General features: G+C 42.6%; 1 pseudogene; it reads left to right on the forward strand.

Moving 5' to 3' along the window:
* Positions 1-1,797: 1,797 nt before the first annotated feature.
* LOC123158153 (uncharacterized) overlaps positions 1,798-12,176 on the forward strand; it is a 35,411-nt pseudogene continuing 25,032 nt past the window's right edge.

Here is a 12,176-nt window from a genome sequence, read left to right on the forward strand (position 1 = left end):
ACATGAACTCTTGTAACAACCCGACCTCAAACGGTCAAGCCTCTGTGTATCTGTGCCATCACTATGAGTAACAAGTTTGGTGCTGTTGATAGACGTTTGGAACAACTTGCTTGTGGCAATTTGGTTGGCTCATGTGGAGGAGATCCAATAGCTCTCTTTGTCTTAATCCAACGATAGGGGAGGCGGTCAATCTTTTCCATTGCTTCAACCGGTCGACCTAATGATTGATAGTTTTACACTCATCTACCTTAGTTTAAACCGAGATATTTTATTTTAAAAATAGATATTCGCTCTGATATAGCCACTAATGACTAATGAACACAAAGAATTTCACAAATCCTCTCTTTGATGTGTTTTCACAGGAAATGGGCTAAAAGGAAAGAAATCACGTGTGAAAATGGAAAGGAAGGAAAATGAAGCAAGAATGAATCTGGAGGAGGCGTGCGAAGACAGAGCAAAAGACGACGTTCCATACGGGCGCGAAGAAACCGAGGCAAATCTTCTACATGAACAACTTTTATAAAGGGGGCCCATCAAAATGTCAAATGTGGAGCGTCAATAGAAGTCAGAACATCATCATCTTCATCCACAAACCCTAGCCACCGCCATTCCCATCTATATAGCCGTAGTGACCACCATAGTGCTTAGAAGGATCGGTACAAAAGCTTGTGTCGGTAGCTTGTTATACAGCGCCGGAATCTCTAGTTCACTGATGGACGAAAAAATGGAGAACCCTTTTTGGCGCGTTGGTTGCCAATAGGAACAATGCCACACTCCTACCTGCTGCGTACACTTGGGCTAACCCAGCTAGAACCTTCCCTAGTCGATTTCCTTTTTTCTCATTTTTTTTCATTTTCATTCTTTCCTTTCTGTTTTCATTTTCATTTTTTCTTTGTTTTATGATTTTCATGTTTTACGTTCCATGTTCATTTTTTCTTTGACGTATTTTTTGTTTAATTTTTATTTTTATTTTTATTTTAAATTTTGATACATCTTCAAATTCATGAACATTTTTGGAAATTATGATTTTTTAATTCAGAGAAAGTTTTTTGAAATCATGAATTTTTTCAATCCATGATCATTTTTTGACAAATTCACAAACATTTTGCATTTTTAATTAACAACTTTTTGAATCGACGGCCATTTTTTGAAATTTGGGAACTCGCAAACATTTTCTGAATTTTGTGCATATTTAGAAAAATCCTTGAACATTTTTTGAATTCATGAACATTTTGTTCATAATCACGAACATGTTTTGAACAAGTGACCTTTTTTCGAAATCATGTGTAATTTTTTCCAAAATTTTGAATATATTTTGAATTCGAGGAGTTTTTCAAAAAAATTATGAATGTTGTTCGAATCTGCAAACATTTTATGATTTCCTCAACATATTTTAAAATCATGAACTTTTTGAATTCATGAATATATTTATGATTTTTTGAACATTATTTGGAAATCTGGAACTTTTTTGAATCCTGTATGATTTTAAGGAAGAAAAAAACAAAAAACTAATAAAAAGAATGAAATGAAAAATAAAAGGGGTTAGACTAAAAGGGCGTGTTTTCGTCCACGTGGGAGAAAAAAGAATGAAGGCCAGCTTGGTGGACGTGGATTGTGCCTTGCATGATTGGCCGGGCCCAATTAAACTGAAACGCATGGACTAAAAAACAAAGACATTAAACAGAAGCCGACCTTTCGGCCTGCGATTTTCCTTCCGTCGTCCCCAATTTACCGGTCGCCGCCCCACAAGAAACCGAGTGGCCAAGGGGGAGGAAAGCAAATCGACTCAGACTGACAATGCATGGCAAGCGTGATTGCCGCATCGCCGACCACAATTCTCCGGGCTCCACGGAGGAGAAGCGGGATCTATGCGTCTTGCTTGATCACATCCATGGGTTCTACAGGAAGGCACTCGATCGGCTTCCGATGGGAGCGATTCCCTCGCTGGCCCCGTGCCTCCTCAAGGCCAGCATTCCCTTCGGCTTCCTCAACCCGGTCACCAACATCATCGCCAACATGGTCGTCTATGCCCCTTCACCGACGCCTGGATCCGACGATGACGAGGTGGCGGTGCTGGAGTGGGTCCTCTCCAAGATCATCACCAACACAAGCGACATATTCGTCTTCGAGCTACCGCTTTGCCGGCATAGGTCCCATGGCATGACCATCGCGCGATGGTCGCTGGACGGTCTTGTCAACTTCCTCACCACCCGCTTCCCCTACCTGTATGCTAAGGAAGCCCTCCGCTACCTGCTGATAACCCAGAAGTATAGAGGGATCAATTGTAGCCCCTTTCGATAAGTAAGAGTGTCGAACCCAACGAGGAGCTAAAGGTAGAACAAATATTACCTCAAGTTCTATCGACTACCGATACAACTCTACGCATGCTTAACGTTCGCTTTACCTAGAACAAGTATGAAACTAGAAGGACTTTATAGGTGTTGTTGGATAGGTTTGCAAGAATATAAAGAGCACGTTTATAAAAACTAGGGCTGTTTAGATAAAGAAGCAATAAAGTTAGTATAGCGAGTGTGGAAAAGTGGTGGTAGGAGTTGTGAAATTGTCCCTAAGCAATTGACTACTTTACTAGACCGATAGCAAGTTTTATGTGGGAGAGGCCACTGCTAGCATGTCATCCCTGACTTGGAATTCTATGCACTTATGATTGGAACTATTAGCAAGCATTGATGTATACTATGCAACCTTCTTCTTGTAGACTTTGTTGGGCCTCCAAGTGCAGAGGTTTGTAGGACAGTAGCAAACTTCCCTCAAGTGGTTAACCTTAAGGTTTATCAATCCGTGGGAGGCGTAGGATGAAGATGGTATCTCTCAAACAACCCTGAAACAAAATAACAAAGAGTCTCTTGTGTCCCCAACACACCCAACACAATGGTAAATTGTATAGGTGCACTAGTTCGGCGAAGAGATGGTGATACAAGTGCAATATGGATGGTAGATATAGGTTTTTGTAATCTGAAAATATAAAAACAGCAAGGTAACTATGTCAGGACCCCGACTCAATGCCACATCGATCTAGCATGTAACACCTCATATCACTTTGTGGCCTCACGCACGGTATTCCCACGGGTGTCGCCTTACCTTTGCCCGGGACCGTTTGTGCCTTTTGGCACACGTATATGATAGTGTCGCTAGCATCCATATGATAAGGAGCCCGGGCTGACATGGCTAGTCGTAAACCCAAAGTGGCACAAACTTACAGGGACAGGCATCCATGACCCAGCATCGAACGTGTCGGTCATCAGCGAGTGAATCCATGCTGTAGCACTAGGCTAGCAGGACTCCGGTGAACCGGGCTATAGCGGGCTAACAGGACTCCGGTATTCATCACGCGACATTTCCCCGAAGGGACAGACACAGGAACGAAGAAGGACACATGCCGGCCAGCCTAAGTGTTCCGGAGCAGTAGCAAGCTACCATGGCTCAGTGGAAACACTAGGAGACATTTCCCGGTAAGAGAGGCTACTAAGGATAAACAACTAGATAGACAGATCCCACACATACCAAGCATTTCAATAACATACACACAATATGCTCGATATGTGCAAATACAACATGGCATCGCAACATGACTCTACGACTCAAGTATTTTATTCAATAGGCTCTGAGGAGCGAGATATTACAAACATGGGTCTCATGACCCAACATTTAGAGCATACAAGTCAAAACACAAGCGGAAGCTATCATGTCTGAGTACAGACATCTATAGATGAAAAAGGCTGAGAAGCCTGACTGTCTACTAGATCCTGCCGAGGGCACAAGATCGTAGCTGAGGTAACAAGCTAAACGTCGAAGTCCACGCAGAACTACTAACGAGACTGACGTCTTTCTGCAAAAACATAAAATAGGCAAACGTGAGTACAAATGTACCCAGCAAGACTTACATCAGATCTAGCTACATATGCATCATTATCAACAAGGGGGGTGGCGGGGTTTAACTGCAGCAAGCCAGCTTTGACTCGGTGGCTATCCTGAACTATGACTGCAAGTAACTCTTCTGAGGTGGCGCACACGAGTCCACATATTCACCATATCAATACACCACTATGGATCCGCTCCCGTCTCCCTACGAGAACGCCATCCATAGCACTCACGCTTATCTTGCGTATTTTAGAGTATCCACTTTCACTTGTCTATGAACTGTTATAGGCAACCCAGAAGTCCTTTACCGCGGACACGGCTATTCGAATAGATCATATTAACCCTGCAGGGGTGTACTTCTTCATACATGTTTCCACCACTTAGCGTCTGCACACGACATGTGCTCGGCAGACTTCAAGCAAAAGCCGACGTGGGTGTAGACCACGACCTACCTAAACACTCAAGTCTCTAGTCCAGGTTTATCGCCTATTCGGGTTCCATCCGCGAGGAGATCCGGCCGGAGTTTCGCTCACAGCCACAAATGATGTGTGCAGGGTTCCCAAGACACCAAACGGGCGCCCGGTACACCGTGCCACGTGCCTACCGCATCACAGCCCACCCCTCTGGTCAGCGCTGCGCACGGCCTCCAGCATACTACAAACACCAGAAACTACTTGCAACTCCTGGATAGAGGACAAGGGTGATTAAGAAGTCGAGCGGGGTCATATTTCAGGGCCCAATGCATGGTAGTAGCTGAATCATGGATCACAAATACATAACTCAGTTCCTGAGGACGGCTTCAATGAGACAACCCACCATGTACTCCTACATGGCCTCTCACCGATACCTTTACCAAATCATGTTCACACACCTCTGATTCACCCCCGATGAATCAGACCTGAATCAACTCTAAGCAGTAGCAGGCATGACAAACAAGCATGAATGAGTAGGCACAACAGGGCTCAAACAACTCCTACTCATGCTAGTGGGTTTCATCTATTTACTGTGGAATGACAGGTCATGCAAAGGATAAAGGGGTTCAGCTACCGCAGCAAGTAATAGGTGAATCATTGTTGTCCCAATGCAGTAAAAGAGAGCAGGAGCGAGAGAGTGGGATTGTATCGGAATGAACAAGGGGGTTTTGCTTGCCTGGCACTTCTGAAGATAGTATAGTTCTTCATCGGTGTCATCGAACTCGTCGTCGGAATCATGTCTATCGAGAGGGAACAGATACCGGCAACACAGAAAAGAACACAATCAATGCAATGCGACAATATGATGCATGCTATGACATGGCAATATGATGTGTGATAGGTCTAATGCAACTTGGGACATAAAGGTTTGAGTCCATTTGAACCAAGGATTCAAATGATCACCCAAAATAATAAGTGATATAAGTGCATTAGCTTGTTTCACCTAAACAGCAAGGTTAAAGTGTTCTGACATGCATGAAACTACCACAGATGGAAAGATTGGATTTTTCTGATCATTTTTCATATATAATTTGTTTCATTTGGAGTTACAGATTAATTTCTATGATTTTTAGAAGTTTATACTAATTTCTGGGATTTCCTGTAGAAGAATAATTCCAGTAATTAAATTACTGCGTCAGCATTACGTCAGGATGACGTCAGAGGTCAACGGGGAGGTCCAGGTCAAACTGACCAGTGGGTCCTGCATGTCAGCAGTTAATTAAACTAACTAATTTTGGTTAAAACTAATTAGATGTAGTTAGCAGAGGGGGGGCCACTTGTCATTGACTCGGAGGAGTCAACTTGGGCCCACCCAGTCCACGTAAGGGGTCAAACCCGCCGGTCAACAGGTCAAAGCCTGCCGGCGTTTAGCCGCCGGCGGGGCCAGACGCGGCGGCGTGCTGCGGGATTCGCCCACAGGGCCCCATTTGCTGCACAGAGAGCAGCCACGGGCAGCTGGTGATCGCCCGCACCCAGCCATGGTGGTGGCTTGGCCGGGGAGTGGCTGGAGCTTCGCCAGCGACGAGGTCAGGCGGAGGCCGAAGCTCGGCCAGCTCGTGCGCGGGGCTGCGGTGGCCTAGGCGGCGTGGCGCTAGCACCTACGGCCTCTATGCGGTGCGAGGGGTGTGACGGGCACAAGCCCGTGACCAAATGGTCACCGGAGCAACGCCGGCGACGTGGTCAGGCGGCGGCGCGTGCGGTGAGCTTCGTGTGCTCGCTGTGTTGCAATAGAAGGAGAACGGAGAAGATGGGGAGGTTCAGCAGCTCACAGGGAAGCCGCAGGGGAGGTCGGCGTGCTCAGGGAAGGCTCGGTGCGGTCGGGACGACGACGGTGATCTGGGCGGCCCGAGGTTGAAGACGACGGCGGCGGGGATGATGCAGTGGCTCCGGCGTCGTGTGGCTTGGCTAGTCGGCGTAGTCGACGACGGCGAACCGTCCGGACGCGGTGAAGGGGCTCGGGGACGGCGTTGGACGCGGTTTTACGGTGGCGCGGGCGCAGCAGCGTCGGCCATGGCGGAGGGAGAGTGAGGGAGAGGAAACAGGGGAAGGTGCGGGTGTCGGCGAGGTCGGGGAGAGTGAGGGGGTTCGTTCCCACGTCGCCAGCTCGACGAGGGGAGCGGCGAGGCGACGGCAGCTGCGTGGCACGCATGCCGTGCTCGCCGTCGAGCACCTGCCTGCCTGCCTGGCCAAGTCAAGCAGCTCACAGAGCGGTGGCTGGGCTGGGCCGGCAGGTGGGCCTGGTGGGTGGCACCAGGTAAGTGGCCCGGGTGAGTCTCTCTCTCTCTCTCTTATTTCTGTTTTCTAATTTTCTGCAACTTTGTGACTTTATTTAAAATACTTAAACAGATCCAAAAATCATGAAACTAATCATGGCTACTGTCTAGAATATATCCAACAGTAAACATTTTAGTTTATGATTATTTGAGTATTTAAAATATTTTATAGTATTTAAATGCCCAAATGAAAATACCATATGATTTAATTCAGAGCCCAAATATGTCATGGAAAAATGTGCAACACCCCTGGTTATGTCTCCAGCATTTTCCAGAAATGATGAACATTTTTAAAAGCTATTTGGACTCTCTAAAAATATTTTAGTTGAACCTAGTTGAATTCATTTGGTGCTAGGGTTTAGGCAATCCCCATTTCAAGTTTCATAAAATTTAAACATGATGCATGGATACTACTGCAAATACAAGCAAGGCCTGGACTGGGGCTGTGACAAACTAATGATAAAAGTGAGCGTAAACGGTATTGCAATGGTAGGAAACAAGGCAAAGAGTTCATACTTTCACTAGTGCAAGTTCTCTCAACAATAATAACATAACTGGATCATATAACTATCCCTCAACATGCAACAAAGAGTCACTCCAAAGCCACTAATAGCGGAGAACAAACGAAGAGATTATGGTAGGGTACGAAACCACCTCAAAGTTATTCTTTCGGATCGATCTATTCAAGAGTTCGTACTAGAATAACACCTTAAGACACAAATCAACCAAAACCCTAATGTCACCTAGATACTCCATTGTCACCTCAAGTATCCGTGGGCATGATTATACGATATGCATCACACAATCTCAGATTCATCTATTGAACCAACACAAAGTACTTCAAAGAGTGCCCCAAAGTTTCTACCAGAGAGTCAAGACGAAAACATGTGCCAACCCCTATGCATAGGTTCATGGGCAGAACCCGCAAGTTGATCACCAAAACATACATCAAGTGGATCACGTGATATCCCATTGTCACCCCAGATAAGCACGGCAAGACATACATCAAGTGTTCTCAAATCCTTAAAGACTTAATCCGATAAGATAACTTCAAGAGGAAAACTCAATTCATCACAAGAGAATAGAGGGGCAGAAACATCATAAGATCCAACTATAATAGCAAAGCTCGCAATACATCAAGATCGTGCCATAGAGAGAACATGAGAGAGAGAGAGATCAAACACATAGCTACTGGTACATACCCTCAGCCCCGAGGGTGAACTACTCCCTCCTCGTCATGGAGAGCGCCGGGATGATGAAGATGGCCACCGGTGATGGGTTCCCCCTCTGGCAGGGTACCGGAACGGGCCCCCAAGAGGTTTTTGATGGCTACAGAGGCTTGCGGTGGCAGAACTCCCGATCTATCTTCGTCTTTGATGTTTTTAGGGTACGTGGACTTATATAGGCAAAAGAAGTCGGTCAAGGGAGCCTCGAGGGGCCTAGGAGAAAGGGGGCACGCCCAAGGGGGGTGGGCGCGCCCTCCTATCTCCTGGCTTCCTCGAACCTTCCCTAGCTTGAACTCCAAGTCTCCCGGATCATATCCTTTCCAAAAATCACGCTCCCAAAGGTTTCATTCCATTTGGACTCCGTTCGATATTCCTTTTCTTCAAAATACTGAAACAGGCAATAAAATAGCAATATGGGATGGGCCTTCGGTTAATAGGTTAGTCCCAAAAGTAATACAAAAGTGTATAATAAAGCCCATAATCATTCAACACATATAATAAAATAGCATGAATGCTTCATAAATTATAGATACGTTGGAGACGGATCAGCATACCCAAGCTTAATTCCTACTCGTCCTCGAGTAGGTAAATGATAAAGGAAAGAATTTATGAAGTGTGAATGCTAGAAGGTGCACAAGTTTGATCAATGATAATTTCAATCACCTTTTCTAGCATGAGTATATGTCATAACAGTAGTTCATCTCATAAAACTTCTCACGATCAAGTAACAAGCTATTCACATGTTAAAGCATAGACCATAAACTTTCTTGAAAACTAGCAAACTTCATTCTTAGTCATCAAACAATTGCAATTCATCTTATTTTCAGGAAGGGTCTATGTCAGAGCTTTGATTTAGCCAACTCCACATACTCAACTATCATATAGTCTTCTACAATTGCTAACACTCACGCAATACTAATGGTTATGGAGTTTTAATCAGACACTGAGAAAGATAGGGGCTTATAATGTTGCCTCCCAACGTATTCACCTTTGGGTGATGTCAACAATAATAATTCATGCTAACTTACATCCAGTTGGATATATATATCAGGATCTTTCCAACACGAGGTGCTTGCCAAAGGATAAAATGAAAAAGGGAAAGGTGAAGATCACCTTGACTCTTGCATAAAAGTAGAAGATAGGCCCTTCGCAGAGGGAAGCAGGGATTTGCAGAGGTGCTAGAGCTCAATTTTGAAATAGAGATAATTAATTCTGAGAGGTATGATCTCATTGTCAACATAACAACCATGAGTTCCCAATATCTTCCATACTACATACATTACAGGCGGTTCCCAAACAGAATGGTAAAAGTTTTTACTCCCCCTCCACCAACAATCATCAATCCATGGCTTGCCCGAAACAACGGGAGCCTCCAACTAACATCAAACCTGGGGGAGTTTTGTTTGCAATTATTTTTTATTTGATTTTGATCTTTTGATCATGGGGCTGGGCATCCCGGTTACCAGCCATTTTTCTCTTGAATGACAAGCGGAGTCCACTCATCTTGAGAATAACCCACATAGCTTGGAAGATACTGACAGCCCCTAGTCGCTACATGAGCGATTCGGGCATACAAAACAGATTATCATTTGAAGGTTTACAGTTTGGCACATGCAAATTTACTTGGAACGGCAGGTAAATACCGCATATAGGTAGGTATGGTGGACACTCATGGCAAAAACTGGGTTTAAGGATATTTGTAAGCACAAGTAGTATCTCTACTTGGTGCAAGGAATTTTGGCTAGCATGAGGGGGAAAGGCAAGCTCAACATGTTTGAATGATCCATGACAATATACTTTAACTGAGATGTGAGAAAACATAACCCATTAAGTTTTCTTCCTTGTCCAACATCAACTCTTTAACATGTCATACTTAATGAGTGCTCACAATTATAAAAGATGTCTAGGATAGTATATTTATATGTGAAATCTCTCTTCCTTCAATAATCTTTCATGAATTGTTCAAATGACCAATACAATGCTTGCTAACCTTCAATAAATTTACAACCTCTACTTCTTAGATGTGAAGTCATTACTCCCCATAGGATAAGCAAATGAAACATATATAATTTCAGATTTATGACTTTCAACTCATTCAACCATTTACTCATAGGATATAAGTGAAGCACACGAGTAAAATAACAAACTACTCCAAAAAGATATAAGTGAAGATCAATGAGTAGCTAAATAATTTTGTAACTATGTGAAGACTCTCTCTCATTTAAGGATTTCAGATCTTATGTACTTTATTCAAGCAGCAAGCAAAGCAACATAAATTGGCATTGCAAGGATAGCACAACTCATGTGAAGAAGCAAAAACTTAGGCTCAACCGATACTAACCGATAGTTGTTGAAGAAGAAAGATGGGATGCCTACCGGGGCATCCCCAAGCTTAAATGCTTGAGACTTCTTGAAATATTATCTTGGGGTGCCTTGGGCATCCCCAAGCTTGAACTTTTGTGTCTCCTTAATTCCTCTCATATCATGGTTTCTCTTTTTATCAAAAGCTTCATCCACAACAAACTCAACAAGAACTCGTGAGATAGGTTAGTATAAACCAATGAAAAACCTTATCATTTTCTACTGTAACAAATCACTAAAATTATTATTCAACATCGCATACTAAATGCCTCTGCATATTTAATACTCCTATCCTTAAATAGAATCATTAAACAAGCAAACATATGCAAACAATGCAAACATAACAGCAATCTGCCAAAACAGTATAGTCTGTAAAGAATGCAAGATTCATCATAATTCCTAACTCCAAAAATTATGAGAAAAATACTACGATGCAGGAGATTTATCAAAGCTCAATATGCAAAAAGTTTCAACATTATACCATTCTCTGACTTTTCTAGGGAATTTTTGCAACAACGGTAAACTTTCTGTTTTCAAACAGCAACATGTATACTAGCAAAATAAGCATGGTAAAGGCTATCCTTGACATTTTTATTGAAAATAAAGATGCAAAACATTATTCTAAATAACAGCAAGCAAATACTAACAAAAGAAAATGACTCTCCAAGCAAAACACATATCATGTGGTGAATAAAAATATAGCTCCAAGTAAAGTTACCGATGAACGAGGACGAAAGAGGGGGTGCCTTGGGCATACCCAAGCTTAGGCTCTCGCCACTCCTTATTCCATATTCCATCGAATCTTTACCCAAAACCTGGAAACTCCACAACACAAAACTCAACAGAAAACTCGTAAGCTCCTTTAGTATAAGAAAACATAACCACCACATAAGGTACTGTAATGAACTCATTCTTTATTTATATTGGTGTTAAACCTACTGTATTCCAAGTTCTCTAAGGTTCATACCACTTAATACTAGCCATAGATGCATCCAAATAAGCAAACAACACACAAAAAACAGAATCTGTGAAAAACAGAACAATCTGTAGTAATATGTATCAAACGTATACTTCTGGAACTCCAAAAATCCTAACAAATTAGGAAGTCCTAAGAAATTTGTGTGCTAATCCAGAGCAAAAATAATCAGATCAGAATCACGTTTCTGTTAATTAACAAAACTAATTTACTGGGTGCAAAAGTTTCTGATTCTCAGCAGGATCAACACAACTATCACCGTAAGCTATCCTAAAGGTCTTACTTGGCACTTTATTGAAACAAAAGCTATAAAACATGATTACTACAGTAGCATAATCATGTGGACACACAAAAACAGTAAGGGTAAATATTGGGTTGTCTCCCAACAAGCGCTTTCCTTTAATGCCTTTCTAGCTAGGCATGATGATGACAATGATGCTCACATAAAAGATAAGAACTGAAACATAACGGGAGCATCATGAAGCATATGACTAGCACATTTAAGTCTAACCCACTTCATATGCATAGGGATTTTGTGAGGAAACAACTTATGGGAACAATAATCAACTAGCATAGGAAGGCAGAACAAGCATAACTTCAAAACTTTAAGCACATAGAGAGGAAACTTGATATTATTGCAATTCCTAGAAGAATATATTCCTCCCTCATAATAATGTTCAGTAGCATCATGAATGAATTCAACAATATAACCAGCACCTAAAGCATTCTTTTCATGATCTACTTGCATATAAAATTTACTACTCTCCATATAAGAAAAATTCTTCTCATTCGGAATAGTGGGAGTATCATAAAAGACTTGAATACTATAAATTGTTTCCACATTAAAAGAGTAATGTTCAGAAAAAGGGTAATCATAATCATGACAAGTTTTATAAATATAATCATCACTACTTTTTATAGCATAAGTTTCATCACAATAATCATCATAAGTACCAACCTTGTTCTCATCATAATCGATTGAAACCTC

This window comes from Triticum aestivum, chromosome 7B, assembly GCF_018294505.1.
Source record: "Triticum aestivum cultivar Chinese Spring chromosome 7B, IWGSC CS RefSeq v2.1, whole genome shotgun sequence".
NCBI lineage: Eukaryota > Viridiplantae > Streptophyta > Magnoliopsida > Poales > Poaceae > Triticum > Triticum aestivum.